The following is an 18,035-nucleotide window of genomic DNA, read 5'->3' on the forward strand; positions in this document are numbered from 1 at the left end:
CCGAGCATGGATATATTTTAAACATCTTCCAGGCCGAGTATGGATATATTTTCAACATCTTCCAGGCTGAGCATGGATATATTTTAAACATCTCCCAGGCCGAGCATGGATATATTTTCAACATCTTCCAGGCCGAGCATGGATATATTTTAAACATCTTCTAGGCCGAGCATGGATATATTTTAAACAACTTCCTGGCCGAGCAAGGCTAAATTTTCAAATCTTCCAGGCCGAGCATGGATATATTTTAAACATCTTCCAGGCCGAGCATGGCTAAAGTTTCAACAACTTCCCGGCTGAGCATGGTTATATTTTAAACATCTTCCAGGCCGAGCATGGATATATTTTAAACATCTTCCAGGCCGAGCATGGCAAAAGTTTCAACATCTTCCAGGCCGAACATGGATATATTTTAAACATCTTTAGGCCGAGCATGGATATATTTTAACCATCTTCCAGGCCGAGCATGGAAATATTTTCAACATCTTCCAGGCCGAGCATGGATATATTTTAAACATCTTCCAGGCCGAGCATGGATATATTTTAAACATCTTCCAGGCCGAGCATGGATATATTTTAAACATCTTCCAGGCCGATCATGGATATATTTTAAACATCTTCCAGGCCGAGCATGTATAAATTTTCAACATCTTCCAGGCCGAGCATGGATATATTTTAAACATCTTCCAGGTCGAGCATGGATATATTTTAAACATCTTCCAGGCCGAGCATGGATATATTTTAAACATCTTCCAGGCCGAGCATGGATATATTTTAAACATCTTCCAGGCCGAGCATGGAAATATTTTAAACATCTTCCAGGCCGAGCATGGATATATTTTAAACATCTTCCAGGCAGAGCATGGCCAAAGTTTCAACAACTTCCAGGCCGACCATGGATATGTTTTAAACATCTTCCAGGCCGAGCATGGTTATATTTTAAACATCTTCCAGGCCGAGCATGGATATATTTTAAACATCTTCCAGGCCCAGCATGGCAAAAGTTTCAACATCTTCCAGGCCGAACATGGATATATTTTAAACATCTTTAGGCCGAGCATGGATATATTTTAAACATCTTCCAGGCCGAGCATGGCTAAACTTTCAACATTTTCCAGGCCGAGCTTGGATATATTTTAAACACCTTCCAGGTCGAGCATCGATATATTTTAAACATCTTCCAGGCCGAGCATGGAAATATTTTCAACATCTTCCAGGCCGAGCACGGATATATTTTAAACATCTTCCAGGCCGAGCATGGATATATTTTAAACATCTTCCAGGCCGAGCATGGATATATTTTAAACATCTTCCAGGCCGAGCATGGATATATTTTCAACATCTTCCAGGCCGAGCATGGATATATTTTAAACATCTTCCTGGCCGAGCATGGATATATTTTCAACATCTTCCACGCCGAGCATGGAGATATTTTAAACATCTTCCAGGCCGGGCTTGGATATATTTTAAACATCTGCCAGGCCGAGCATGGGTATATTTAAACATCTTCCAGGCAGAGCATGGCAAAAGTTTCAACATCTTCCAGGCCGAACATGGATATATTTTAAACACCTTTAGGCCGAGCATGGATATATTTTAAACATCTTCCAGGCCGAGCATGGCAAAAGTTTCAACATCTTCCAGGCCGAACATGGATATATTTTAAACATCTTTAGGCCGAGCATGGATATATTTTAACCATCTTCCAGGCCGAGCATGGAAATATTTTCAACAACTTCCAGGCCGAGCATGGATATATTTTAAACATCTTCCAGGCCGAGCATGGATATATTTTAAACATTTTCCAGGCCGAGCATGGATATATTTTAAACATCTTCCAGGCCGAGCATGGATATATTTTAAACATCTTCCAGGCCGAGCATGGATATATTTTCAACATCTTCCAGGCCGAGCATGGATATATTTTCAACATCTTCCAGGCCGAGCATGGATATATTTTAAACATCTTCCAGGTCGAGCATGGATATATTTTAAACATCTTCCAGGCCGAGCATGGCTAAACTTTCAACATTTTCCAGGCCGAGCTTGGATATATTTTAAACACCTTCCAGGTCGAGCATCGATATATTTTAAACATCTTCCAGGCCGAGCATGGAAATATTTTCAACATCTTCCAGGCCGAGCACGGATATATTTTAAACATCTTCCAGGCCGAGCATGGATATATTTTAAACATCTTCCAGGCCGAGCATGGATATATTTTAAACATCTTCCAGGCCGAGCATGGATATATTTTCAACATCTTCCAGGCCGAGCATGGATATATTTTAAACATCTTCCTGGCCGAGCATGGATATATTTTCAACATCTTCCACGCCGAGCATGGAGATATTTTAAACATCTTCCAGGACGGGCATGGATATATTTTAAACATCTGCCAGGCCGAGCATGGGTATATTTAAACATCTTCCAGGCAGAGCATGGATATATTTTAAACATCTTCCAGGCCGAGCATGGCAAAAGTTTCAACATCTTCCAGGCCGAACATGGATATATTTTAAACATCTTTAGGCCGAGCATGGATATATTTTAACCATCTTCCAGGCCGAGCATGGAAATATTTTCAACAACTTCCAGGCCGAGCATGGATATATTTTAAACATCTTCCAGGCCGAGCATGGATATATTTTAAACATCTTCCAGGCCGAGCATGGATATATTTTAAACATCTTCCAGGCCGAGCATGGATATATTTTAAACATCTTCCAGGCCGAGCATGGATATATTTTCAACATCTTCCAGGCCGAGCATGGATACATTTTAAACATCTTCCAGGCCGAGCACGGAGATATTTTAAACATCTTCCAGGCCGAGCATGGATATATTTTAAACATCTTCCAGGCCGAGCATGGATATATTTTAAACATCTTCCAGGCCGAGCATGGATATATTTTAAACATCTTCCAGGCCGAGCATGGATATATTTTAAAAATCTTCCAGGCCGAGCATGGATATATTTTAAACATCTTCCAGGCCGAGCATGGATATATTTTCAACATCTTCCAGGCCGAGCATGGATATATTTTAAACATCTTCCTGGCCGAGCATGGCTAAAGTTTCAACAACTTCCCGGCTGAGCATGGATATATTTTAAACATCTTCCAGGCCGAGCATGGCTAAACTTTCAACATCTTCCAGGCCGAGCATGGATATATTTTAAACATCTTCCAGGCCGAGCATGGATATATTTTAAACATCTTCCAGGCCGAGCATGGATATATTTTAAACATCTTCCAGGCCGAGCATGGATATATTTTAAAAATCTTCCAGGCCGAGCATGGATATATTTTAAACATCTTCCAGGCCGAGCATGGATATATTTTCAACATCTTCCAGGCCGAGCATGGATATATTTTCAACATCTTCCAGGCCGAGCATGGATATATTTTAAACATCATCCAGGCCGAGCATGGATATATTTTAAACATCTTCCAGGCCGAGCATGGATATATTTTAAACATCTTCCAGGCCGAGCAAGGCTAAACTTTCAACATCTTTCGGCCGAGCATGGATATATTTTAAACATTTTCCAGGCCGAGCATGGATATATTTTAAACATCTTCCAGGCCGAGCATACATATATTTTAAACATCTTCCAGGCCGAACATGGATATATTTTAAACATCTTCCTGGCCGAGCATGGATATATTTTCAACATCTTCCAGGCCGACCATGGATATATTTTAAACATCTTCCAGGCCGAACATGGATATATTTTAAATATCTTCCAAGGCCGAGCATGGCTAAAGTTTCAACAACTTCCCGGCTGAGCATGGATATATTTTAAACATCTTCCAGGCTGAGCATGGTTATATTTTAAACATCTTCCAGGCCGAGCATGGATATATTTTAAACATCTTCCAGGCCGAGCATGGCAAATGTTTCAACTTCTTCCAGGCCGAACATGGATATATTTTAAACATCTTTAGGCCGAGCATGGATATATTTTAAACATCTTCCAGGCCGAGCATGGCTAAACTTTCAACATTTTCCAGGCCGAGCTTGGATATATTTTAAACACCTTCCAGGTCGAGCATGGATATATTTTAAACATCTTCCAGGCCGAGCATGGAAATATTTTCAACATCTTCCAGGCCGAGCACGGATATATTTTAAACATCTTCCAGGCCGAGCATGGATATATTTTAAACATCTTCCAGGCCGAGCATGGATATATTTTAAACATCTTCCAGGCCGAGCATGGATATATTGTCAACATCTTCCAGGCCGAGCATGGATATATTTTAAACATCTTCCTGGCCGAGCATGGATATATTTTCAACATCTTCCACGCCGAGCATGGATATATTTTCAACATCTTCCAGGCCGAGCATGAATATATTTTAAACATCTGCCAGGCCGAGCATGGGTATATTTAAACATCTTCCAGGCAGAGCATGGATATATTTTAAACATCTTCCAGGCCGAGCATGGATATATTTTAAACATCTTCCAGGCCGAGCATGGCAAAAGTTTCAACATCTTCCAGGCCGAACATGGATATATTTTAAACATCTTTAGGCCGAGCATGGATATATTTTAACCATCTTCCAGGCCGAGCATGGAAATATTTTCAACATCTTCCAGGCCGAGCATGGATATATTTTCAACATCTTCCAGGCCGAGCATGGATATATTTTAAACATCTTCCAGGTCGAGCATGGATATATTTTAAACATCTTCCAGGCCGAGCATGGAGATATTTTAAACATCTTCCAGGCCGAGCATGGATATATTTTAAACATCTTCCAGGCCGAGCATGGATATATTTTAAACATCTTCCAGGCCGAGCATGGATATATTTTAAACATCTTCCAGGCCGAGCATGGATATATTTTAAAAATCTTCCAGGCCGAGCATGGATATATTTTAAACATCTTCCAGGCCGAGCATGGATATATTTTCAACATCTTCCAGGCCGAGCATGGATATATTTTCAACATCTTCCATGCCGAGCATGGATATATTTTAAACATCATCCAGGCCGAGCATGGATATATTTTAAACATCTTCCAGGCCGAGAATGGATATATGTTAAACATCTTCCAGGCCGAGCAAGGCTAAACTTTCAACATCTTCCAGGCCGAGCATGGATATATTTTAAACATCTTCCAGGCCGAACATGGATATATTTTAAACATCTTCCATGCCGAGCATGGCTAAAGTTCAACAACTTCCCGGCCGAGCATGGTTATATTTTAAACATCTTCCAGCCCGAGCATGGATATATTTTAAACATCTTCCAGGCCGAGCATGGCTAAAGTTTCAACATATTCCAGGCCGAACATGGATATATTTATAACATCTTTAGGCCGAGCAGGGATATATTTTAAACATTTTCGAGGCCGAGCGTGGATATATTTTAAACATCTTCCAGGCCGAGCATACATATATTTTAAACATCTTCCAGGCCGAACATGGATATATTTTAAACATCTTCCAGGCCGAGCATGGATATATTTTCAACATCTTCCAGGCCGACCAAGGATATATTTTAAACATCTTCCAGGCCGAACATGGATATATTTTAAACATCTTCCAGCCCGAGCATGGCTAAAGTTTCAACAACTTCCCGGCTGAGCATGGATATATTTTAAACATCTTCCAGGCTGAGCATGGATATATTTTAAACGTCTTCCAGGCCGAGCATGGAAATATTTTCAACATCTTCCAGGCCGAGCATGGATATATTTTAAACGTCTTCCAGGCCGAGCATGGAAATATTTTCAACATCTTCCAGGCCTAGCATGGCTAAACTTTCAACATCTTCCAGGCAGAGCATGGATATATATTAAACATCTCCCAGGCCGAGCATGGATATATTTTAAACATCTTCCAGGCCGAGCATGGATATATTTTCAACATCTTCCAGGCCGACCACGGATATATTTTAAACATCTTCCAGGCCGAACATGGATATATTTTAAACATCTTCCAGGCCGAGCATGGCTAAAGTTTCAACAACTTCCCGGCTGAGCATGGATATATTTTAAACATCTTCCAGGCTGAGCATGGTTATATTTTAAACATCTTCCAGGCCGAGCATGGATATATTTTCAACATCTTCCAGCCCGAGCATGGATATATTTTAAACATCTTCCAAGCCGAGCATGGCAAAAGTTTCAACATCTTCCAGGCCGAGCATGGATATATTTTAAACATCTTCCAGGCCGAGCATGGATATATTTTAAACACCTTCCAGGTCGAGCATGGATATATTTTAAACATCTTCCAGGCCGAGCATGGAAATATTTTCATCATCTTCCAGGCCGAGCACGGATATATTTTAAACATCTTGCAGGCCGAGCATGGATATATTTTAAACATCTTCCAGGCCGAGCATGGATATATATTCAACATCTTCCAGGCCGAGCATGGATATATTTTAAACGTCTTCCTGGCCGAGCATGGATATATTTTCAACATCTTCCACGCCGAGCATGGATATATTTTCAACATATTCCAGGCCGAGCATGGATATATTTTAAACATCTGCCAGGCCGAGCATGGGTATATTTAAACATCTTCCAGGCAGAGCATGGATATATTTTAAACATCTTCCAGGCCGAGCATGGATATATTTTAAACATCTTCCAGGCCGAGCATGGCTATATTTTCAACATCTTCCAGGCCGAGCATGGATATATTTTAAACATCTTCCAGGCCGAGCATGGATATATTTTCAACATCTTCCAGGCAGAGCATGGATATATTTGAAACATCTTCCAGGCCGAACATGGATATATTTTAAACATCTTCCAGGCCGAGCATGGCTAAAGTTTCACCAACTTCCCGGCTGAGCATGGTTATATTTTAAACATCTTCCAGGCCGAGCATGGATATATTTTAAACATCTTCCAGGCCGAGCATGGCTAAACTTTCAACATCTTCCAGGCCGAGCATGGATATATTTTAAACACCTTCCAGGTCGAGCATGGATATATTTTAACCATCTTGCAGGCTGAGCATGGAAATATTTTCAACATCTGCCCCCCCGAGCATGGATATATTTTAAACATCTTCCAGGCCGAGCATGGATATATTTTAAACATCTTCCAGGAGAGCATGGATATATTTTAAACATCTTCCAGGCCGAGCATGGATATATTTTAAACATCTTCCAGGCCGAGCATGGATATATTTTTAACACCTTCCAGGCCGAGCATGGATATATTATAAACATCTTCCAGGCCGAGCATGGATATTTTTTAAACATCTTCCAGGCCGAGCATGGATATATTTCAAACATCTTCCAGGCCGAGCATGGATATATTTTAAACATCTTCCAGGTCGAGCATGGTCAAAGTTTCAACATCTTCCAGGCCGAGCATGGATATGTTTTAAACATCTTCAAGGCCGAGCATGGATATATTTTATACATCTTCCAGGCCGAGCATGGATATATTTTAAACATCTTCCAGGCCGAGCATGGATATATTTTCAACATCTTCCAGGCCGAGCATGGATATATTTTCAACATCTTCCAGGCCGAGCATGGATATATTTTAAACATCATCCAGGCCGAGCATGGATATATTTTAAACATCTTCCAGGCCGAGCAAGGCTAAACTTTCAACATCTTCCAGGCCGAGCATGGATATATTTTAAACATCTTCCAGGCCGAAAATGGAAAATATTTTAAACATCATCCAGGCCGAGCATGGCTAAAGTTCAACAACTTCCCGGCCGAGCATTGTTATATTTTAAACATCTTCCAGGCCGAGCATGGATATGTTTTAAACATCTTCCAGGCCGATCATGGCTAAAGTTTCAACATCTTCCAGGCCGAGCATGGATATATTTATAACATCTTTAGGCCGAGCATGGATATATTTTAAACATTTTCCATGCCGAGCATGGATATATTTTAAACATCTTCCAGGCCGAGCATAGATAAATTTTAAACATCTTCCAGGCCGAGCATGGATATATTTTAAACATCTTCCAGGCCGAGCATGGATATATTTTCAACATCTTCCAGGCCGACCATGGATATATTTTAAACATCTTCCAGGCCGAACATGGATATATTTTAAACATCTTCCAGGCCGAGCATGGCTAAAGTTTCAACAACTTCCCGGCTGAGCATGGTTATATTTTAAACATCTTCCAGGCCGAACATGGATATATTTTAAACATCTTTAGGCCGAGCATGGATATATTTTAAACATTTTCAGGCCGAGCATGGCTAAACTTTCAACATCTTCCAGGCCGAGCATGGGTATATTTTAAACACCTTCCAGGTCGAGCATGGATATATTTTAAACATCTTCCAGGCCGAGCATGGAAATATTTTCAACATCTTCCAGGCCGAGCATGGATATATTTTAAACATCTTCCATGCCGAGCATGGATATATTTTAAACATCTTCCAGGCTGAGCATGGATATATTTTAAACATCTTCCAAGCCGAGAATGGATATATTTTAAACATCTTCCATGCCGAGCATGGATATATTTTAAACATCTTCCAGGCCGAGCAAGGCTAAACTTTCAACATCTTCCAGGCCGAGCATGGATATATTTTAAACATCTTCCAGGCCGAACATGGATATATTTTAAACATCTTCCAGGTCGAGCATGGCTAAAGTTCAACAACTTCCCGGCCGAGCATGGTTATATTTTAAACATCTTCCAGCCCGAGCATGGATATATTTTAAACATCTTCCAGGCCGAGCATGGCTAAAGTTTCAACATCTTCCAGGCCGAACATGGATATATTTATAACATCTTTAGGCCGAGCATGGATATATTTTAAACATTTTCCAGGCCGAGCATGGATATATTTTAAACATCTTCGAGGCCGAGCATACATATATTTTAAACATCTTCCAGGCCAAACATGGATATATTTTAAACATCTTCCAGGCCGAGCATGGATATATTTTCAACATCTTCCAGGCCGACCATGGATATATTTTAAACATCTTCCAGGCCGAACATGGATATATTTTAAACACCTTCCAGCCCGAGCATGGCTAAAGTTTCAACAACTTCCCGGCTGACCATGGATATATTTTAAACATCTTCCAGGCTGAGCATGGTTATATTTTAAACATCTTCCAGGCCGAGCATGGATATATTTTAAACATCTCACAGACAGAGCATGGAAATATTTTAAACATCTTCCAGGCTGAGAATGGATATATTTTAAACATCTTCCAGGCCGAGCATGGAAATATTTTCAACATCTTCCAGGCCGAGCATGGATATATTTTAAACATCTTCCAGGCCGAGCATGGGTATATTTAAACATCTTCCAGGCAGAGCATGGATGTATATTAAACATCTTCCAGGCCGAGCATGGATATATTTTAAACATCTTCCAGGCCGAGCATGGCTAAACTTTCAACAGCTTCCAGGTCGAGCATGGATATATTTTAAACATCTCCCATGCCGAGCATGGATATATTTTAAACGTCTTCCAGGCCGAGCATGGAAATATTTTCAACATCTTCCAGGCCGAGCATGGATATATTTTAAACATCTTCCAGTCCGAGCATGGGTATATTTAAACATCTTCCAGGCAGAGCATGGATATATATTAAACATCTTTCAGGCCGAGCATGGATATATTTTAAACATCTTCCAGGCCGAGCATGGCTAAACTTTCAACATCTTCCAGGCCGAGCATGGATATATTTTAAACATCTCCCAGGCCGAGCATGGATATATTTTCAACATCTTCCAGGCCGAGCATGGATATATTTTCAACATCTTCCAGGCCGAGCATGGTTATATTTTAAACATCTTCCAGGCCGAGCATGGATATATTTTAAACAACTTCCTGGCCGAGCAAGGCTAAACTTTCAAATCTTCCAGGCCGAGCATGGATATATTTTAAACATCTTCCAGGCCGAACATGGATATATTTTAAACATCTTCCAGGCCGAGGATGGCTAAAGTTTCAACAACTTCCCGGCTGAGCATGGTTATATTTTAAACATCTTCCAGGCCGAGCATGGATATATTTTAAACATCTTCCAGGCCGATCATGGATATATTTTAAACATCTTCCAGGCCGAGAATGGATATATTTTCAACATCTTCCAGGCCGAGCATGGATATATTTTAAACATCTTCCAGGCCGAGCATGGATATATTTTAAACATCTCCCAGGCCGAGCATGGATATATTTTAAACATCTTCCAGGCCGAGAATGGATATATTTTAAACATCTTCTAGGCCGAGCATGGATATATTTTAAACAACTTCCTGGCCGAGCAAGGCTAAATTTTCAAATCTTCCAGGCCGAGCATGGATATATTTTAAACATCTTCCAGGCCGAACATGGATATATTTTAAACATCTTCCAGGCCGAGCATGGCTAAAATTTCAACAACTTCCCAGCTGAGCATGGTTATATTTTAAACATCTTCCAGGCCGAGCATGGATATATTTTAAACATCTTCCAGGCCGAGCATGGCAAAAGTTTCAACATCTTCCAGGCCGAACATGGATATATTTTAAACATCTTTAGGCCGAGCATGGATATATTTTAACCATCTTCCAGGCCGAGCATGGAAATATTTTCAACAACTTCCAGGCCGGGCATGGATATATTTTAAACATCTTCCAGGCCGAGCATGGATATATTTTAAACATCTTCCAGGCCGAGCATGGATATATTTTAAACATCTTCCAGGCCGATCATGGATATATTTTAAACATCTTCCAGGCCGAGCATGGATATATTTTAAACATCTTCCAGGCCGAGCATGGATATATTTTAAACATCTTCCAGGTCGAGCATGGATATATTTTAAACATCTTCCAGGCCGAGCATGGATATATTTTAAACATCTTCCAGGCCGAGCATGGATATATTTTAAACATCTTCCAGGCCGAGCATGGATATATTTTAAACATCTTCCAGGCCGAGCATGGATATATTTTAAACATCTTCCAGGCCGAGCATGGATATATTTTCAACATCTTCCAGGCCGAGCATGGATATATTTTAAACATCATCCAGGCCGAGCATGGATATATTTTAAACATCTTCCTGGCCGAGCATGGATATATTTTAAACATCTTCCAGGCCGAGCAAGGCTAAACTTTCAACATCTTCCAGGCCGAGCATGGATATATTTTAAACATCTTCCAGGCCGAACATGGATATATTTTAAACATCTTCCAGGCCGAGCATGGCTAAAGTTCAACAACTTCCCGGCCGAGCATGGTTATATTTTAAACATCTTCCAGCCCGAGCATGGATATATTTTAAACATCTTCCAGGCCGAGCATGGCTAAAGTTTCAACATCTTCCAGGCCGAACATGGATATATTTATAACATCTTTCGGCCGAGCATGGATATATTTTAAACATTTTCCAGGCCGAGCATGGATATATTTTAAACATCTTCCAGGCCGAACATGGATATATTTTAAACATCTTCCAGGCCGAGCATGGATATATTTTCAACATCTTCCAGGCCGACCATGGATATATTTTAAACATCTTCCAGGCCGAACATGGATATATTTTAAACGTCTTCCAGGCCGAGCATGGCTAAAGTTTCAACAACTTCCCGGCTGAGCATGGATATATTTTAAACATCTTCCAGGCAGAGCATGGTTATATTTTAAACATCTTCCAGGCCGAGCATGGATATATTTTAAACATCTTCCAGGCCCAGCATGGCAAAAGTTTCAACATCTTCCAGGCCGAACATGGATATATTTTAAACATCTTTAGGCCGAGCATGGATATATTTTAAACATCTTCCAGGCCGAGCATGGCTAAACTTTCAACATTTTCCAGGCCGAGCTTGGATATATTTTAAACACCTTCCAGGTCGAGCATGGATATATTTTAAACATCTTCCAGGCCGAGCATGGAAATATTTTCAACATCTTCCAGGCCGAGCACGGATATATTTTAAACATCTTCCAGGCCGAGCATGGATATATTTTAAACATCTTCCAGGCCGAGCATGGATATATTTTAAACATCTTCCAGGCCGAGCATGGATATATTTTCAACATCTTCCAGGCCGAGCATGGATATATTTTAAACATCTTCCTGGCCGAGCATGGATATATTTTCAACATCTTCCACGCCGAGCATGGATATATTTTCAACATCTTCCAGGCCGAGCATGGATATATTTTAAACATCTGCCAGGCCGAGCATGGGTATATTTAAACATCTTCCAGGCAGAGCATGGATATATTTTAAACATCTTCCAGGCCGAGCATGGATATGTTTTAAACATCTTCCAGGCCGAGCATGGATATATTTTAAAAATCTTCCTGGCCGAGCATGGATATATTTTAAACATCTTCCAGGCCGAGCATGGATATATTTTCAACATCTTCCAGGCCGAGCATGGATATATTTTCAACATCTTCCAGGCCGAGCATGGATATATTTTAAACATCATCCAGGCCGAGCATGGATATATTTTAAACATCTTCCAGGCCGAGCATGGATATATTTTAAACATCTTCCAGGCCGAGCAAGGCTAAACTTTCAACATCTTCCAGGCCGAGCATGGATATATTTTAAACATCTTCCAGGCCGAACATGGATATATTTTAAACATCTTCCAGGCCGAGCATGGCTAAAGTTCAACAACTTCCCGGCCGAGCATGGTTATATTTTAAACATCTTCCAGCCCGAGCATGGATATATTTTAAACATCTTCCAGGCCGAGCATGGCTAAAGTTTCAACATCTTCCAGGCCGAACATGGATATATTTATAACATCTTTCGGCCGAGCATGGATCTATTTTAAACATTTTCCAGGCCGAGCATGGATATATTTTAAACATCTTCCAGGCCGAGCATACATATATTTTAAACATCTTCCAGGCCGAACATGGATATATTTTAAACATCTTCCAGGCCGAGCATGGATATATTTTAAACATCTTCCAGGCCGACCATGGATATATTTTAAACATCTTCCAGGCCGAACATGGATATATTTTAAACATCTTCCAGGCCGAGCATGGCTAAAGTTTCAACAACTTCCCGGCTGAGCATGGATATATTTTAAACATCTTCCAGGCTGAGCATGGTTATATTTTAAACATCTTCCAGGCCGAGCATGGATATATTTTAAACATCTTCCAGGCCCAGCATGGCAAAAGTTTCAACATCTTCCAGGCCGAACATGGATATATTTTAAACATCTTTAGGCCGAGCATGGATATATTTTAAACATCTTCCAGGCCGAGCATGGCTAAACTTTCAACATTTTCCAGGCCGAGCTTGGATATATTTTAAACACCTTCCAGGTCGAGCATGGATATATTTTAAACATCTTCCAGGCCGAGCATGGAAATATTTTCAACATCTTCCAGGCCGAGCATGGATATATTTTAAACATCTTCCAGGCCGAGCATGGGTATATTTAAACATCTTCCAGGCAGAGCATGGATGTATATTAAACATCTTCCAGGCCGAGCATGGATATATTTTAAACATCTTCCAGGCCGAGCATGGCTAAACTTTCAACAGCTTCCAGGTCGAGCATGGATATATTTTAAACATCTCCCAGGCCGAGCATGGATATATTTTAAACGTCTTCCAGGCCGAGCATGGAAATATTTTCAACATCTTCCAGGCCGAGCATGGATATATTTTAAACATCTTCCAGTCCGAGCATGGGTATATTTAAACATCTTCCAGGCAGAGCATGGATATATATTAAACATCTTCCAGGCCGAGCATGGATATATTTTAAACATCTTCCAGGCCGAGCATGGCTAAACTTTCAACATCTTCCAGGCCGAGCATGGATATATTTTAAACATCTCCCAGGCCGAGCATGGATATATTTTCAACATCTTCCAGGCCGAGCATGGATATATTTTCAACATCTTCCAGGCCGAGCATGGTTATATTTTAAACATCTTCCAGGCCGAGCATGGATATATTTTAAACAACTTCCTGGCCGAGCAAGGCTAAACTTTCAAATCTTCCAGGCCGAGCATGGATATATTTTAAACATCTTCCAGGCCGAACATGGATATATTTTAAACATCTTCCAGGCCGAGAATGGATATATTTTCAACATCTTCCAGGCCGAGCATGGATATATTTTAAACATCTTCCAGGCCGAGCATGGATATATTTTAAACATCTCCCAGGCCGAGCATGGATATATTTTAAACATCTTCCAGGCCGAGCATGGATATATTTTAAACATCTTCTAGGCCGAGCATGGATATATTTTAAACAACTTCCTGGCCGAGCAAGGCTAAATTTTCAAATCTTCCAGGCCGAGCATGGATATATTTTAAACATCTTCCAGGCCGAACATGGATATATTTTAAACATCTTCCAGGCCGATCATGGCTAAAGTTTCAACAACTTCCCAGCTGAGCATGGTTATATTTTAAACATCTTCCAGGCCGAGCATGGATATATTTTAAACATCTTCCAGGCCGAGCATGGCAAAAGTTTCAACATCTTCCAGGCCGAACATGGATATATTTTAAACATCTTTAGGCCGAGCATGGATATATTTTAACCATCTTCCAGGCCGAGCATGGAAATATTTTCAACAACTTCCAGGCCGAGCATGGATATATTTTAAACATCTTCCAGGCCGAGCATGGATATATTTTAAACATCTTCCAGGCTGAGCATGGATATATTTTAAACATCTTCCAGGCCGATCATGGATATATTTTAAACATCTTCCAGGCCGAGCATGGATATATTTTAAACATCTTCCAGGCCGAGCATGGATATATTTTAAACATCTTCCAGGTCGAGCATGGATATATTTTAAACATCTTCCAGGCCGAGCATGGATATATTTTAAACATCTTCCAGGCCGAGCATGGATATATTTTAAACATCTTCCAGGCCGAGCATGGATATATTTTAAACATCTTCCAGGCCGAGCATGGATATATTTTAAACATCTTCCAGGCCGAGCATGGATATATTTTCAACATCTTCCAGGCCGAGCATGGATATATTTTAAACATCATCCAGGCCGAGCATGGATATATTTTAAACATCTTCCAGGCCGAGCATGGATATATTTTAAACATCTTCCAGGCCGAGCAAGGCTAAACTTTCAACATCTTCCAGGCCGAGAATTGATATATTTTAAACATCTTCCAGGCCGAACATGGATATATTTTAAACATCTTCCAGGCCGAGCATGGCTAAAGTTCAACAACTTCCCGGCCGAGCATGGTTATATTTTAAACATCTTCCAGCCCGAGCATGGATATATTTTAAACATCTTCCAGGCCGAGCATGGCTAAAGTTTCAACATCTTCCAGGCCGAACATGGATATATTTATAACATCTTTCGGCCGAGCATGGATATATTTTAAACATTTTCCAGGCCGAGCATGGATATATTTTAAACATCTTCCAGGCCGAGCATACATATATTTTAAACATCTTCCAGGCCGAGCATGGATATATTTTCAACATCTTCCAGGCCGACCATGGATATATTTTAAACATCTTCCAGGCCGAACATGGATATATTTTAAACGTCTTCCAGGCCGAGCATGGCTAAAGTTTCAACAACTTCCCGGCTGAGCATGGATATATTTTAAACATCTTCCAGGCTGAGCATGGTTATATTTTAAACATCTTCCAGGCCGAGCATGGATATATTTTAAACATCTTCCAGGCCCAGCATGGCAAAAGTTTCAACATCTTCCAGGCCGAACATGGATATATTTTAAACATCTTTAGGCCGAGCATGGATATATTTTAAACATCTTCCAGGCCGAGCATGGCTAAACTTTCAACATTTTCCAGGCCGAGCTTGGATATATTTTAAACACCTTCCAGGTCGAGCATGGATATATTTTAAACATCTTCCAGGCCGAGCATGGAAATATTTTCAACATCTTCCAGGCCGAGCACGGATATATTTTAAACATCTTCCAGGCCGAGCATGGATATATTTTAAACATCTTCCAGGCCGATCATGGATATATTTTAAACATCTTCCAGGCCGAGCATGGATATATTTTAAACATCTTCCAGGTCGAGCATGGATATATTTTAAACATCTTCCAGGTCGAGCATGGATATATTTTAAACATCTTCCAGGCCGAGCATGGATATATTTTAAACATCTTCCAGGCCGAGCATGGATATATTTTAAACATCTTCCAGGCCGAGCATGGATATATTTTAAACATCTTCCAGGCCGAGCATGGATATATTTTAAACATCTTCCAGGCCGAGCATGGATATATTTTCAACATCTTCCAGGCCGAGCATGGATATATTTTAAACATCATCCAGGCCGAGCATGGATATATTTTAAACATCTTCCAGGCCGAGCATGGATATATTTTAAACATCTTCCAGGCCGAGCAAGGCTAAACTTTCAACATCTTCCAGGCCGAGAATTGATATATTTTAAACATCTTCCAGGCCGAACATGGATATATTTTAAACATCTTCCAGGCCGAGCATGGCTAAAGTTCAACAACTTCCCGGCCGAGCATGGTTATATTTTAAACATCTTCCAGCCCGAGCATGGATATATTTTAAACATCTTCCAGGCCGAGCATGGCTAAAGTTTCAACATCTTCCAGGCCGAACATGGATATATTTTAAACATCTTTAGGCCGAGCATGGATATATTTTAAACATCTTCCAGGCCGAGCATGGCTAAACTTTCAACATTTTCCAGGCCGAGCTTGGATATATTTTAAACACCTTCCAGGTCGAGCATGGATATATTTTAAACATCTTCCAGGCCGAGCATGGAAATATTTTCAACATCTTCCAGGCCGAGCATGGATATATTTTAAACATCTTCCAGGCCGAGCATGGGTATATTTAAACATCTTCCAGGCAGAGCATGGATGTATATTAAACATCTTCCAGGCCGAGCATGGATATATTTTAAACATCTTCCAGGCCGAGCATGGCTAAACTTTCAACAGCTTCCAGGTCGAGCATGGATATATTTTAAACATCTCCCAGGCCGAGCATGGATATATTTTAAACGTCTTCCAGGCCGAGCATGGAAATATTTTCAACATCTTCCAGGCCGAGCATGGATATATTTTAAACATCTTCCAGTCCGAGCATGGGTATATTTAAACATCTTCCAGGCAGAGCATGGATATATATTAAACATCTTCCAGGCCGAGCATGGATATATTTTAAACATCTTCCAGGCCGAGCATGGCTAAACTTTCAACATCTTCCAGGCCGAGCATGGATATATTTTAAACATCTCCCAGGCCGAGCATGGATATATTTTCAACATCTTCCAGGCCGAGCATGGATATATTTTCAACATCTTCCAGGCCGAGCATGGTTATATTTTAAACATCTTCCAGGCCGAGCATGGATATATTTTAAACAACTTCCTGGCCGAGCAAGGCTAAACTTTCAAATCTTCCAGGCCGAGCATGGATATATTTTAAACATCTTCCAGGCCGAACATGGATATATTTTAAACATCTTCCAGGCCGAGAATGGATATATTTTCAACATCTTCCAGGCCGAGCATGGATATATTTTAAACATCTTCCAGGCCGAGCATGGATATATTTTAAACATCTCCCAGGCCGAGCATGGATATATTTTAAACATCTTCCAGGCCGAGCATGGATATATTTTAAACATCTTCTAGGCCGAGCATGGATATATTTTAAACAACTTCCTGGCCGAGCAAGGCTAAATTTTCAAATCTTCCAGGCCGAGCATGGATATATTTTAAACATCTTCCAGGCCGAACATGGATATATTTTAAGCATCTTCCAGGCCGATCATGGCTAAAGTTTCAACAACTTCCCAGCTGAGCATGGTTATATTTTAAACATCTTCCAGGCCGAGCATGGATATATTTTAAACATCTTCCAGGCCGAGCATGGCAAAAGTTTCAACATCTTCCAGGCCGAACATGGATATATTTTAAACATCTTTAGGCCGAGCATGGATATATTTTAACCATCTTCCAGGCCGAGCATGGAAATATTTTCAACAACTTCCAGGCCGAGCATGGATATATTTTAAACATCTTCCAGGCCGAGCATGGATATATTTTAAACATCTTCCA

The sequence above is a fragment of the Scyliorhinus torazame genome, chromosome 20 (assembly GCF_047496885.1).
Source record: "Scyliorhinus torazame isolate Kashiwa2021f chromosome 20, sScyTor2.1, whole genome shotgun sequence".
Lineage (NCBI taxonomy): Eukaryota > Metazoa > Chordata > Chondrichthyes > Carcharhiniformes > Scyliorhinidae > Scyliorhinus > Scyliorhinus torazame.